This window comes from Sinohyriopsis cumingii, unplaced genomic scaffold, assembly GCF_028554795.1.
Source record: "Sinohyriopsis cumingii isolate HCF-2022 unplaced genomic scaffold, ASM2855479v2 utg000349l, whole genome shotgun sequence".
In the NCBI taxonomy this organism is placed as follows: domain Eukaryota; kingdom Metazoa; phylum Mollusca; class Bivalvia; order Unionida; family Unionidae; genus Sinohyriopsis; species Sinohyriopsis cumingii.
Genome location: NW_028315889.1, coordinates 2193336 through 2205951, shown reverse-complemented (window position 1 = coordinate 2205951; position 12616 = coordinate 2193336). Strand labels below are relative to the sequence as shown.

General features: G+C 34.8%; 1 protein-coding gene across 1 annotated transcript in view; it reads right to left on the bottom strand.

The window, feature by feature from the left end:
• Positions 1-10305, bottom strand: part of LOC149774324 (uncharacterized) — a 57973-nt gene extending 47668 nt beyond the window's left edge. Inside the window, exon 1 of the mRNA XM_089945458.1 lies at positions 10175-10305. The gene's annotated coding sequence lies outside the window, so the exon portion shown is untranslated. The remainder of the gene's footprint in view (positions 1-10174) is intronic.
• Positions 10306-12616: the final 2311 nt, after the last annotated feature.

The window sequence follows — 12616 nt, the reverse complement described above, 5'->3', positions numbered from 1 at the left end:
AGAGTCTGATTTATTTATTAAATATATTGTAAAATTATCTGCTTCTTGTAAATTTTCACAAATTATAATAACAAAGAACCACCTTTAAACATCAAAAAAATGACAGATTCACTAAAATTTTATAGCACTCTATTTTAAACTGTTGGTGATGCAGTTGTCAGCTATGAGTCATACTGCAATCATATGCTGAGTAACAGTCTGGATAATTATTGTGGTTGGGAAGTTGATATGTACAGTGTTATGTATATTTGATTTATATTGTGTGCTTGATTTTTATACATGATCGAGAGCTGTGGATAGCTTTCATTACATACCTGACTTTTGAAATGACTAAGTGGTAAACAAGATATTTACCAGAATTTGAGCTCAAGGTCAAACCTTGCTCATGACTTAGTTTAATTTTCTACTGGATTTCCAGAATTTACTATTACACTGTAGGTCAAGTGAAAGATGTATAAAAAGAGGTTTGGTGTGTGTGTGTGATGAGGATTTTTAATGTAGTTTTAACAATTTTCAGTCGTATCACTACAATGTCTGCAGTGTGACAGTTTATTTATAGTGATGTCTAGCACTGGGGCATCATGCCGCAGACATGTAGCGTGATGTCCCACCCAGTCACATTATCCTGACACCATGCCAACCTGTCCTAGCACTAACCTGTTAATGCTGAGCTCCAAGCGAGGCAGCTGTTAGTACCATTTTTTAAACTTTTTGGCATGACTTGGCCAGGGTTTGAACCCACAACTTCCCGCTTCCGAGGCAGATGCTCTAACTGAGGTTTGGTAAACAAATTATTAATTCCTGTTTTAAGATTAGTGTGAAATCATATTCAGCTTTGTACAGATATAATCTGAGAGGATTTATTTATCTAAATTATTAATTGGAATTACAAAGTACCCATTGACTTCTATGCTAATACATTACTTTGGAATTATTGTCAACCAAGTAAAAAAATATTCTGGATTGCATCATTGTGGTACATCAGGGCATTAAAGACTACTGTTACATTAAAACATTTAAGACTACTGGAATTCATTCAGAACAGTCTATGCTTCTGGACCTGTGGTAGAACATTTTAGGATTAACTGGGACTTAATTCACAATACTCTAAGCACTTTCACTTTGTAACTTTGAGAGAAATAAATAACTTGTTCAATTTACTAAACCCATTGGCTTCACTTCTTTCTGTTACAAAGTTTAAGACCAACAGTCATAACACCTGTAGGATAGTTACTAAGGATTTGATGAGGCCATAGTGACTGAAGAAAAAAAAAGAATTTGTAAAATGCATTTTTTTTCTCCATTGTTAGGCATCTAAGTTTAATTTCACTGTTGATAATAATAGGGCATGTGATGCTATATACACTGTATATTCTTACAACTTTATGGTTTTAATCTAACAGAAAAGAGCAAAAACCAACTAGTTTTGTAAAATTAAACAAGTAACCTATTTCCCTTGAATACAAAATAAAAATTTAAAAGGAACAGCATGTGAATTAAATCCTGAACAGTCCTAAACATTTAACACAAGTCCAAAAGTACAAAGTATACAATTTTGTGTTCCAAATTCCAATTTTGAATGTGCTGCTGTACCGATAGTCTCAAATGCATTAATGTGCCAATAGTCTTGATGTATTACAATGATATAATCCAGAATGTCCATTAATGAATTCACAATAATCCCCAAATAGTGATTAAGTCAGAAAATAGTGAGTACAATGTAATTACAGTGAATAATTTAAATAAATAAATCACCTCAAATATTAACTGAAACACAACTAAAATTGACTCCTATCAAGACTGATGTTAAAATAGGAATTAGTAATTGTTTACTTTTCCCTTACATAAAAACTTAATTCCCATTATGAGGAAAAACTAGAGGACCAAAAGTTCATTTCTAGAGTGCTATAAACTGTCCTTAAGATCAGGAATTTCCAAGTGGAAAAACTAATGTTCTAAACTCTGATACAAGTAAACATGCTTGCCTCAAGTAAGAATGATCTTAATATATAATATAAAATCATATAGAAATATTAACTATATAAATATGTTGTTTACAAAATAAGATATTAGACAGATAGGCCACATATTCAAGGTCAATCACACAATATATATATATATATATATATATATATATATATATATATATATATATATATATATATATATATATATGTGTGTGTGTGTGTGTGTGTGTGTGTGTGTGTGTGTATAATAATAACAATGAGGACTTTGTATAGCGCCTAATCTTTAGAAGCTCTAAGCGCTTTACAACTTTAGACAACACCTATAAGATAAGAAACATAATAATTACAAAAACAAACAACATGAAATTAGAAAAACATTTAAAAAAATAAAATAAAAAACATGCTGAGAATATTTCAGGTAGGAAACATTATTAGGTCTTTAAGTTTGTTCTTGCTGTCGAAATAAGTGAGTTTTGAGAGCCTTCTTGAATGTGATCCCTGTGTCTTTGTGTCTAAGTTCAGTGGGCAATTCATTCCACATTGCTGGGCCCTGGTATGCAAAAGAATGCTGTCCATATGACTTTGTTTTCATACTTGGAATAATGAGCATACAATTGTCAGAAGAGGAGCGTAAGTATCTTGCTGGTGTGTACACATGGGTGAGGTCAGATAGGTATGTTGGACTAGAGTCTGACAGTGAAACGTAGCACAGAGAACAAATTTTGTGTTTGATTCTGGATCAAATGGATAGCCAGTGTAGGGTACAGAGCAGCGGGGAGGTGTGCTCTGATCGTGGTACTCTAAGTATGATCCGAGCAGCTGTGTTTTGAACTTTTTTGAAGTTTCTGGAGTAGATATTGAGATGAACCAGACAGAATTGAGTTACAATAGTCCAGTCTTGAAAATACTAATGAACACACATGTTGGTGCAATGTGAGAGTACTGTCCTGAGTAACACCAAGGTTTCGTACTAATTGTGTGAATTTAATGTTGGCGTTGCTGATATTTATTGTTTTAGGTAAAGGATGTGAATGAGAAAGTCTTTGTGTTGTGATCAGAATGGCCTCAGTTTTATCATCATTCATCTGCAGCTTGTTACAAGTCATCCATGATTTCACATCACAAATACGCCTCTCTACACCTTGGATGGTAGCATCAACTTCAGTTGGATGGCTGGATTTGTATATTTGTGTGTCATCAGCGTACAATTGATGAGGCACTGGATGATGATCTATGACACTTGAGAGTGACTGAGTGTATAGAATGAAGAGAACAGGTCCAAGAACAGACCCCTGTGGAACACCACAACATAGATCAACTGGGCTGGAGTGTATTCCATTTGCAGATACAAGTTGTGTCCTGTAGACCAAGTAGGACTTGAACCATAGTAAGGCTGTATCATGAATGCCAAATACATGCTGGAGACGGTGAAGTAATATATCATGGTCTATTTGTCAAATGCTGCAGACAAATCAAGGAGGGTGAGGACTGTAATCTTTCTGCTACCAATGCAGAGAGAATGTCATTAACTACTTTTAGAAGAGTAGTTTCAGTACTGTGGCAAGGGCAATATGCAGATTGTACATTGCTAAAAAGACTGTTTGAATTTAGACGAGATACAAGCTGGGATAGAACAACCTTTTCTAAGATTTTTTAAATGAATGTGAGATTAGAAACTGGGCGGTAGTTCTTTAAATCGTTATGGTCTAGTGTTGGTTTCTTCAGCAGAGGCTTTACAATGGCAGTTTTGAAAAATGATGGGAATTCCCCAGATGAGAGAGAGGTATTAATAACATCAGTTAGTGAAGGCAATACTGGATCTAAGCACTCAAGCAGCAGTGATGTTGGAATTGGATCAAGTTCACATGACTTTGGTGCACTCTTCATCAAGATTGTATGTATGAAATCCATAGAGGCAGGTTTAAATGCTGCTAATGGTTGCCGCTCAAATTCTGTATCCCAACTGTATGGTGACGACGAGTCAATTGAAATTGTGGAGTCAAGCTTATCTCTAATATATATATATAGTGATCAAAGGTCGATTGTGGTAGTCTATATCTAACTGACACACAAACTTTAGTGAAGATAAGTGCAGAAGGGCTTGTCTCACATTAGACCTGAAGGAGTTAATAGTTCAGGGTGGGTGAGGGTGGTATAGCTAAATATCATGTATAATAATCTATTTTGCAGAAAATATATTTCTAATGGTTAAAGCAGTCAAGTTGATATTGCAGTTTACACATAATTTATCATAGCACTGACACAGAGTTGTGCTAATGTATTGCAGTTATCTTGTTGCATGAAGACTAAGCAAGGTGGAAATAGCATTACATTTTTTTATACAGTACATGCGAGTGTGTGTGTGTGAGTGATTTGGATTTTTAACATAGCTTTAACAATTTTTCAGTCAAATCGCTATGATGTCTGCAGTGTGGCAGTTTATAGTGATGTCCAACATTGGGGCATCATGCTGCTAAAGGCAGGTTGATTTTTGAAGTATTATATGTAACAGAGGGACCAAAAGTGGTCAACAGTGGCTATTGAGTATTTGATTAAATACCTGCCATCCTTTGGAGGTAAGATAAAAAGGCAAGACTGTCTAATAATTGATTATCATGAAACATAAAAGTATTTTGATCATTTTAATGGTCTTGTTTAATGGCTATTGTGCTGTCCAACTTCAATAAGCTTCAAGTCAAAGCTTAATGTATAAAAACTGAACGGTCCCTAGCACATACTTACATTAATGTAAAACTGGTTAAACAAATTAAGAAGCAACTATTGGCAATATTAAAAGTGTAAAGAGAAATTGTAAAAGACAAGACACGCTTCAGATGCTATTGAACATAAATAATGTTGATCTTATATGTGATGACTGACCTCAGGACCTAGAGGAAAAATTTTTTTACATGAAATATTTTGAGATCTGAATAAATGCACAAATCAATTTAATAATTTTATTATTGAAGCACATCAACTGCAACATTGCATGATAAATGATATCTTTAAAAGATTTGTGCACATTGAGAATATGAAAATTGGAGGCTAGTGGAATACAAGCCAGGGTTGTGATTTTTTTTAATGTCACCAGCCATGGGCTCATGTCTGAAAAAAAATATTTCTTTGAACTCTGCCTGTGGCAAATATTACAATGCCATGTAATGAGGGATGCCATATTGGTCTTCTTCCAGTCAACCCACTCCCTTGGTAGACTATCATAGTACATCTATACGCATACCTGTAGCCTTATGTCCATCAAACTTTCCATATTTAAAGTACAGTTGTGGTAGCTACTGAAGATAGCAATGGGATTTCCAAAAACATTCCTAAAATAATACTATAAAATTACTTATTTTCTCGTTTATATTTTCCTTCTTTTCCTTTCTTCTTTCATCACATGCAGTTCTCTATATATTAATCCATCAAAGTTATACATTCGGGTATTACCATCCTTTGTTCATAATATTCTCCTAAAGAAAATGAAGAGAACTAGCCATTAGATACTTATCCTAAATAACTCGTGTGTATGCACAGACGGAATATATATTGAAATTGCTCGTAAGTATGAGAAATACTGTAGTTGTGGTATGCATTTCCACTAGTGTGGGAGAAGGCACTTCATGCAATGTAAGAGTTTGATTCAAATTAAGAAAAAGACAAAAAAATTATAAAATTACAAAATGATCAGGTAAGATATATGAGCATTTGCATACTGTAGAAGGAAATTCATTCAGTTCTGTTTGATGTTACTGCTGTCACTAATCATGAATATGAAACTAAGTATAGCACGACAGACTTAGTGATGGTGAATATAACATGAATATATCAATGTGCTTCTCTACAGCATAATCTACGGTAAGTCAAATAGGCCACATGGAAGAGTTGACACTTATTTGTTGTTGTTATTGTTGTGGGGTTTAATGCCATTTTTCAGCACGCAATAGGCTATGCATGGCGGCCAGTATTAATGGTGGAGGAAGAACTGGGGAAAACCCCAGGAAGAACCACCGACTCACGAGAAGCTACTGGCAAGCTTTCTCACATACCCACATTGGCCGAATCCTAGACTTGAACCCATGCAGACAGAGGTGAGATGGTAGTTATCCATAATGGAGAGTGGTTTAGACCATTCGGGGCCCCCGACACGTATTTGTAAAATTAGTTATATGCATATTAGTGGTAATTTAATGACATTTTTGTAATAGATATTTATGCTGTTTAGTGTATGACATTTGCACATTAGGCAAATTAATTTTTATCATTGTTCAGTGTACTTTGCAAAGATATGGTTGTGCTTTGGAAAGCAGCATACAAGGAGACAGCTTAATGTGGCTGGTGGTCTACATAAAGCGGAAATATTTAGACATTTTGTACATTCAGCCTTGAACCCATTTGTAAGATACCAAGAAAGTGGTTAGAGATTTAAATTCAAGATTCATTAATAAAAAGTATATAAAAATGAATTATCAGTTGTGGTAGAATATATAAATAGATGTAGAGAAAGATGTGAGTAGAGAAATCAGTGCAAAAAACCAGACAGCTCATTGCCCACAGCCCCTCCTGTATTTTCAGTGAGGTACCTATTGGGCTTGTCAACAAAATAATTACGGAAACCAGCCAGAACCAGTCTAATGGATATCAGAACTATTGCAGCAAGCTTCACAAAAAGTACACTGATGCATGGCTTTGTGATTGGATTAAGGCTGGCATATACACACAGCAACCTGTTGCCTTATTGTTGTAGTTTGGTGGGATTAGACCAAATGCAGGATGTTTTCTGAGGTGTAATAAAGGGATAAAATGTGATCATGCTGGCGTTTGAGTCTCTGTTCAAAAATCAGCTGCCTTTGGCAGATCTGAGATAATAAAAAAGCAAGACCAACTAAAAAAAGATTTCAGCAAAAACAATTTAGTAAGTACTTAATTCTGTAATGGTCTTAAGCTTGCTTAATTGGTATTGTATTGTTCAAGATGTTTCAAGTTCAAGTTTAATCAAAAATAATTGCACTGTCCCATGCTTACACTTCCACTAGTGTAATGCAATACTGGTTAAACATATTAAATAGCACCAATGAACAATTGTTTTTGTTTTTGTTGTAGGGTTTAATGCCATTTTTCAGCACAATATAGGCTGTACATGGCGGCCAGTACAACTGGTGCAGTAAGAACCCAGGAAAACCACCAGAAGAACCACCAACCCTCGAAAAGCTACTGGCAGGCTTTCTCATGTACCCATGTTAACCGAGCCTGAGATTCAAACCCACACAGATGGAGGTGAGATGGCAGTGATCCAGAACGGTGAGCGCTTTAGACCACTTGGGACCCATCAATGAACAACATCAAAAGTGTAAAGAGAAACTGTATAAATCAAGACACGTTTCAGATGTTAATGAACATGAACACTGTTGATCTACTGAGAAATCAGGATATTGACAGAGCAACTGGACAATGGATGACCTCTCTGGGCCTGGAGGAAAATACCGTTTTACGTAATTTTATTTGAGATCAAAAAAAAAACACAAGTCAATTTATTGATTTGTTTTTATCTTATCCTATTTGTAGTGCAGCAAGTGCAAGACAAATAATTATAATAAAATGGGGCATTTTTGGGCATATGGTAAGTGGAGTCAGTGCTTGTGGAATTTCAGTCTGGGCTTGTGATTTTAATTTTAAGTCACCAGCCATGTGCCTGTGTCTAAAAAACAAATAATTTCTTTGAGCACTGAAAATGAAAATATTCCAGACTGTTCCTTTTGGGGATAATCATAATGTCTGGGACTAAAAATTGTTTTTTTATTTTATTATTACCAAAATACATGCAGAACATGTTACTGCCTTCATTATAAAATGCCATTTATGGCCAACAGTCTTCCAACCGTTTTTTAGGAACTACCATCAAGGTTGTTCAGGTCTGAAAACAGTATATGCAACAAAACAGCTTATGTTCAATTTTTCCAAGTTGTATAGAAAATCCACTTCTCCTTGCCACTAAATGGATTATTCATAAGTGATAAATGGAAACTTGTTCACATTCTTCCCATTCCTAAAAAATGGTGATCCACACAATCATACGTTGCTTTTTATGGACCAATCTCTCTACTTAGCTGTGTAACAAAAATCTTTGAAAGATCCATTATTAAACAAGTATATAATTACTTTCATAATAATAAAAACATCTTTTTTTTATAATTATCAATCAGGATTCCTTCCTGGTCACTCCACTGTTTTTCAACTTATTGAAATGTATCATATATATGTATATGCAGATCATAAGAACAATCTCAAAATTCTTGTATTTTGTGATCTATCAAAAGCTTTTGATCAGTTCTGGCACTGAGGCTTATTATTTAAACTGAATGAATATGTGTTTCAGGTAATCTGATAAAATGGTTTGAAAGCTTTTCAGTAACAGAAAACAAACAGACCTTTTGTACAATATTGATTAAGTTGAAATGATTATAAATGCTGGTGTGCCAGATGGATTGGTGCTTAAGCCACTCTTGTTTCAAATTTATTTAAACGATATAGCCAGTGCTATGAGCTCTCTCACTTATCTTTCTGCACATGACTCATCTCTGCATTATTCATCCACTTATTATGAGTAATGATCCAATAAAACCGCATATGGTTCTTAAAGTTTAATCCAGAAAAAACAGTGGCTATGTTTTTCACAAACAAAAACACAATAAATAATCCTGAACTTTTTTTTGATAATACTAAACATAAATTTGTGGGTTCTAGGATTATTACTTTCATGAAATGGACTTGTCACACTGCTAGCATTTTAAAAACAGCATCCTCTTGAACAGCCAATCTTTGAGAACTAAAATACAAACTTGGCAGGCAAACGTTATCAAAACTGTATATAACTTATATCAGGCCTATCTGGAATATGCCATTGTATTCTGGGACAGATGTTCATTGATTGATTCAGAAAAGTTGGAAAAACTACAGTCTGGGGTGACAAGAATAGTTACAGGATTTCCAAAACACACTAGCAGGCAAATTCTCTATTTAGAAATAGGGTGGGAAAGTCTGGATTCTACAAGAAAAATATGAAAATTGCTAACACTCAAAAACATCAAAACGAGCAGAACTCCTGATTATATCACTTAATTACTCCATCCCCCTGGATCCTAACAACCAAATATAACCTCTGACATTCAAATAATATGGTCATTTGCAATTTCAGGCTAAATTCTACCAAATCATCTTTTGTACCCTCAACAGTACCTTTGTCCAAATATCATATCTAGCAAAACAATTATTAAACAAGCCCAAAACTATGTTCAACTTCCTGACACTCCTTTTGTTCCTGCGGTGGGATTAGAACCACCACACATTTCTTCATGTTCTGGAAACATGTACGTAGACGATGAACTTAGCTGATTAGATAATTACTTTAAACTACATATGCAACAATTAGCTTAGATTTACTGCTCTGGGGAAAGGGGATGCAAATGTAAAATAGAACTTTACATCAAGAACGAAAATATATAATCACTGGAGGACGATTTCATTAACTTACTCAAATCGTGATTACTGTCATTGTGCCTGCCTCTCTCTCCCCCCAATAATTTTTCATTCAATTTGTTATCTTATAATGTTGTAGACCTACAAGTAGGTCTCTGCTTCTTTTTTTTCCGCTGTCGGAATAAAAGAAAAAAGAGACCTACTCGTTGGTTTAGTATGTTCAATATGCTATATGTGGGAAGAGGGCTAATTTAAGATGTTAGAATTTGTGCCCAATCCCACTGTATCCTATTGTGACAATAGAATGTTAAAAACAAAGTCGTAATTTTCAGTGGCATTTAATTTTCACTCACTTTACACTACATCAAAGTGTGTTCAAACACGTTTTTATCACAAGTTATTCTGTCACACATTCACTGCTAAATGCTGCAGGATACCTAAACGAAAAAAGGGACATCATATATTCCCATAATCTGTAGCCGTTTCTTTACAATCACAATCAAAATCCCATCCACCACCCACCTGTAGTACAGGTTGTACTCGACTACACAATGTCGACAGTATCAAGACCCTTCAAAACAACCGAAAAAAAATACCCAAGTAGAACTATACACTAGTTTTCATTTAAAATATAGTGAAATACCTCAAAACGACAATTTTTAAAGCTTGACCTTTTTCTCAGATAAAATTACATTATCTAAATAAGGCTTAAAGAACCAGCATATGGGTCCTACCTTGTCTGTCAAGTCTTCCGTCTTCAAGGAAATGAAATACGTAAGCTCATTATTATAAGGGAGGTAACCCATTCTGATAGGAACACTCGGAATATCTTCAATTGTTTCTCGAATGCAAGATAGAGACCTCGGATATAGTTTTGTATTTTGACATCCCCCTAATTTTTAAGGTAGAAGGCATGAACCTAATTATCACAAGCCTAGCATTTATAAATTCACACATAAGCTAAATCTATAATGTGGTTTAGATTTACTTTGAGTTAGGCTTGGAAATAGGTTGGCTTGTTGGTGACTGCCTGTCACAGTTAGATCAGCATTGGAGATCAAATGCGTAACTTGGGCTGCAAATGAGCTGTCGACTTGGCTTACGTATTTATGTGTGTCTGCTACAGAGGTAAATATCTAAAAAATCTAGATGGTTGAGGGGTGATGAAAAGTATGCTAATTTGTTATAGTACTAGTGAACTTTATTCATGCATAAGGCATATACTGATTCTTTTAGCTGCCTTGTCACAGAAAAATATCCAAAATAGCTATTTCTTGTCAAAAATGAATGTAAAATTTAGGGGTTGGTGGCAGTGTTGGTTAAGTATAAAAACCACCAGTTGCATCAGGAATTAACCTGATTACTGCAGTCAAAATCTCACATGTATGCTTTCTACAAAAATCATTAGTTTGTTTTTATTTGTATCTTCAGTGTAAAATTATTCTCATTTTTCTGTAATTGGTCATTGTCGGATGAAAATTCACCAGATAAACTGTCCAGTGAGACCTAAGTAAAGAGATCCTTTCGTGCCGCGGGCTCCAGAAGCACCGGAAGTGTGACGGGACAGGAGCGAAGTTTCGTAGATAAAGAACGCCACTGCCTGACGCATATCGTTTGACACACAGGCGCTCGTTACAAAGAAAATTTGGAGTACCCGTTTTTGAATCAAGGGATAGGGGTTCTAACTTGTATCAATATAACATTGTGCTATATTGTTACAGGTTAGAACCCTCATCTCTTGATTCAAGGATGGATACTCCAAATTTTCTTTGTAACGAGCCCCAGTGGTTTGACACTGATGTTAGTACCGTTTTGAGTTGTCACTTTTAGTCTTTTTTCATCGAATTTTGGCGACAAAAAGTGAACGTTAACATTAACAGTACAGAGCTAAAGGCTCAAAAGGTCATATATGCGCATTTACTCATCTTAGATATAAATTGTTGTTTAAAATAAAATACTATATAATTTTGTTTAATAAAATCTATTCGATCCTGATTATTGAATGTCCTGTACCTTAACTGTCATCAAAAAACATCCAGGCAAAAATTATCGATTGCTATGGACTTTTACAATGGAGGTCTGGTACTAATCTGTGTCAAGAAAAGAGCATGTCGAGTCTGATCTTCGGTCTCACTGGACAGTTTATCTGGTGCCGTGACCTATTGCAAAAAAATGAGAATAATTTTTACAAATAAAAATGTGAGATTCTGAATGCAGCATTCATGTTAATTCCTTCTACAATAGGTGATTATTATACTGAACTAACATTACCACCAACCCCTCTTTTTTACATTCATTTTTGACAACAAAGAGCTATTTTGAATATTTTTCTGTGACAAGGCAGCTAAAAGAATCAGTATGTGCCTTATGCATGAATAAAGTTCACTAGTGCTATAATAATTTATTATACTTTTCATCACCCTTCAACCATTTCGATGTTTAGATATTTACCTCTGCAGCAGACATATGTAAATACGTAAGCCAAGTTGGCTGTTCATTTGCAGCCCAAATTACGCATTTGATCTCCTGTGCTAGTCTAACTGTGACATGCACCCACCAAAGAAGCCAACCCATTTTCAAGCAGAACACAAAGTAAATCTAAACTACACTAAAGATTTAGCTTTTGTGTCAATTTATAAATGCTAGGCTTATGATAATTAGCTACATGCCTTCTACTTTAAAAATTAGAGAGGTGTCAAGATACGAAACTATCCACTGAGACCATCACAGTATAGGTTAGTACGAATTTGTTTATCAAAATGCGTAGCTTTCATTGTGACTTCCCAAACCGCGACATTCAATCCGGATTGTACTGGATCAAACGTTTAGGTTGATCTCGTACAAAATTGTCACCGTATTTTAACATTGATTTTGCTGTTTGTAAATCTCGGGGCGTTTAAATAATGACTTTCGAAAGGAATATGGATGTATGATGATCCAAATAAAGTGAATACTTGACATGTAATGGTATGTAAAATCAAATTTAAAAAACGACACCCACTACTGAAATAGTCGGTTTTTAATGTATATATGACATGCATGACTTTTACTTATTTTCTTTCTTTTAAAAGAAATCTCAAGAGTAGGTTCACTTGCTGTTGTTGTTTTGTAATTATCATCAGTAACAAAATGTGGCAAAGCTTCTTGTATAATTGGAACAATAAAATACTTTGTCA